Genomic DNA, 3,168 nt, shown 5'->3' on the forward strand with positions numbered 1-3,168 from the left:
AAAAATATGCACAATGCGGCGAAAAAAAAGTATATGATACAAAATTTTCTAATGAATTTTTGTTTAAAAAATAAAATATGCACGACACGGCCAAAAAAAGGTATATGAAATAAAAAAAAGTTATTTAAAAAATATGTAGAAAAAAATAAGGGAGGGGGTAGGATTGAAAATAAGTGGGTTGAATGGGTGCCTTTGTTAAAAAGCATAAAGGAGGGAGTAGGACTGAAAATATGTGGGTTGAATGGGTGCCTTTGTTAAAAAGCATAAAGGAGGGGGTAAGATTGAAAATATGTGGGTTGAATGGGTGCTTTTGTTAGAAAAAGTAAAAAAAAGTGAGGTGTAAATCCCACCGATTTTTCAAAAAATTCAAAAAAGCATGGGCTTTTCCTCCCAGCTTATTATATATATATATATATATGAGAAAATGGTTTATGAGCACCTATCTGAGCATGGTTTTTTAAAAGACCCGTAAAATCCAAATTTCATCTTTAAAATCATTTCGGGAACCACTTCACAGACCAATAGGGTGTCTTTTAAAAAACCATGCTCAGATAACTATCAGAGTAGCTGCTCATAAACCATTCTCTCTCTCTCTCTCTACATATATATAGGGCTTACTGTTCCTGCGCTCGAGGAAACAAGGTGGTCCCACATTTTTGGGAGGATTCAAGAGGACCCAAAGCATTCATTTGATGGGCCCTATCATAGATAGGGAGTCCACAAAAAAATCAGCTCCATTGGATCATCCTAACCCTTCCATTTGTGGAGAGAAAAATTGGGCAGAATTGTGGACAAACAGCATCTGTCCATTTTTCCCTCCACAAATGGACACTCTTAGATGATCCAATGGAGCTGATTTTTGGTATCCATCCTATCTATGATAGGGCCCATCAAATGAATGCTTTGGATCTCCCAAAAAATCTGGGCCCACCTCTGTTTTCTGCGCTTGAGACCAGATAAGCTATTGTTCATAAATGAAAGAAAGACACCACTACTTTGCATCTTTATTGGACCACCAGCACGAACACTGTGGTCCCTGACCTGGACAAGAAACCGATTCGAATTTGGATCATGATGTATGCCACAGGTAGAGCCACATGAATCAGAACACCTAAAGAGGAGATCAAGGGCCTTGGACAGAAAATTGATTAGTTTTGGACTCAAAATCAATTCCCAAAATTCAAAGCAAACAAGACTAAACAAAGCAAGAATCTTAATTGTATTAATACCAGAGCTAGCATGCCAACTAGATTAGAAATGAACACAACACATTAGCAATAAATCTTTTGCGACAAAATACATGTTTCAAAGATGTAACAATAATATTTACCAATCGCAATCCATGACAAATGAATCTACATTTCTTCTCTCAATCATTAGGATTCTCCTATTTCATTTTTCACCCATTGAATCTACCATGTTCATTAAAAGCAAAGAAATTATCATCAAGCAAGCCTAACTTGAAACTTTTGAGACACCCAGATGAATTTTCAAACTGTGATATTAATCAAAACTAATCCCAGAGAGCAGCCATCAACTTTTTGCATAATAAATTTTATCCATAAGCAGCAAAAAGATTAACAGAAAGTATGTCTAATTATTTAACGTATCCCATAAATAGAGTTCCAAACATATGTAGAGGAGATCTAAAATTAGGATTAACTGTCCATGTTAGCCCATATAACTGTCCTAACAGGTGCAATACAACAAATCACGAGCACATGCAGATTCATTCAACAAAAATCTATATGTTCACACAAAAATTCAGCTTATCTAAGATGAACATGTTTCATTTAGGCCCTGTTTGGATTTCAGGAATTTCGTGGAAAAGTTTGGAAAGGAAAAAATATTGTAAAAGTTTGTACATTTTTTACAGGTGAAATATGACTTGAACTAACCCTAATAAATTTTTACTTAGAGGGGTCTTCAATGTATGATAATATCCCTTTAAATTTAGTATAATCATATGATTTCCCTCTAAATCGTGGAAAGAAACAAATTTGCAAGATTTTTTTTTTCTATCAGAAATGTATTTCTTGCAATCTAACAGGGCCTTAGATCACGAGGTAAATATGCTTCTCACGTAAACAATCTAGGCATGCAGATTTGCAAAGCAATTCAAATTTTCATGATAACAGATTATTTTTTTATTGAGACTCACAGATCCTTATTAAATGACATTTCAAATCATGTAGATAACAACATTATGCAAAGACAGCCCAATCACCAAGATCTCAACCACATCCAAAAAATTGAAAAATACAATTAACAGCTACAGCTAAATCCCCGAAACCGCAGGCAAATAAAAAGAAAAATAACTTCAAAAATCTTATTAAATTCATACATCAGACAACTAATTTTATTTGAAATAAAGGAATCGAGGAAACACAATAAAAAACCAACGAACGGAACCCCATGGGCCACTGTCAATTCACATCAACACAATCCTCATGAAAGGCATGAGTATTAGAATTTTAAGTTGCCTCGTACCCAAAGATAAATCATTCATATCATTTCTCTCATACAATTGGACTCAGACAAGGTAGGTTATATTATCCAATTCAATTGCCCTCTTTGTTAAACAGATCTAGATGGCCCATCTATCTTTTTGATAACTCTTTTAAGTAGTAGTTCTTAATTCAATTCTCAAGAAAGCATTTATCAAATACTTCTTCTGGATTAGAGCTAAGAGTAGCTTAGATCAACTTGTAGCCCTTCTAGATCCCTTCGATTCATGGACTTATCAAGGAGCTAATTTCTCTCACCAAGCACATGGATGTTGATTTAGTAGTCCTTTACACAACTGTTTAAGCAGCAAGAGTACTTACTGAAAGGCGTAAAGCTTGGAATGGTCCATATTGATGGGCAGCAATTAAAAAAAAGAGCAAATGAAAACAAAAATACCCTTATGTCAAACCTCAACTTAATTACCCACAGAAAAGTTTTGGATGAGATCAGATCCTAAAATTTTGTTGCTGGTCAGTTTGGGTTTGCAATCCACTTGCAATTCAACTGCAATTCATTTCTGATGTACATTAGCTTGGTCAGTTTTGTTCCTCCATCTATCCTTCATTGCTGCTTGTGAATTTTATTCTATGGTTGTTGTATTATTTGCCTTGTTATATCTTGCATCTTCCCTGCTTTTGCTACTGCATTAATTTCTCTGTG

The sequence above is a fragment of the Tasmannia lanceolata genome, unplaced genomic scaffold (genome assembly GCF_043159265.1).
Source record: "Tasmannia lanceolata isolate RefF3 unplaced genomic scaffold, GAP_Taslan_0.1 ptg000023l, whole genome shotgun sequence".
NCBI lineage: Eukaryota > Viridiplantae > Streptophyta > Magnoliopsida > Canellales > Winteraceae > Tasmannia > Tasmannia lanceolata.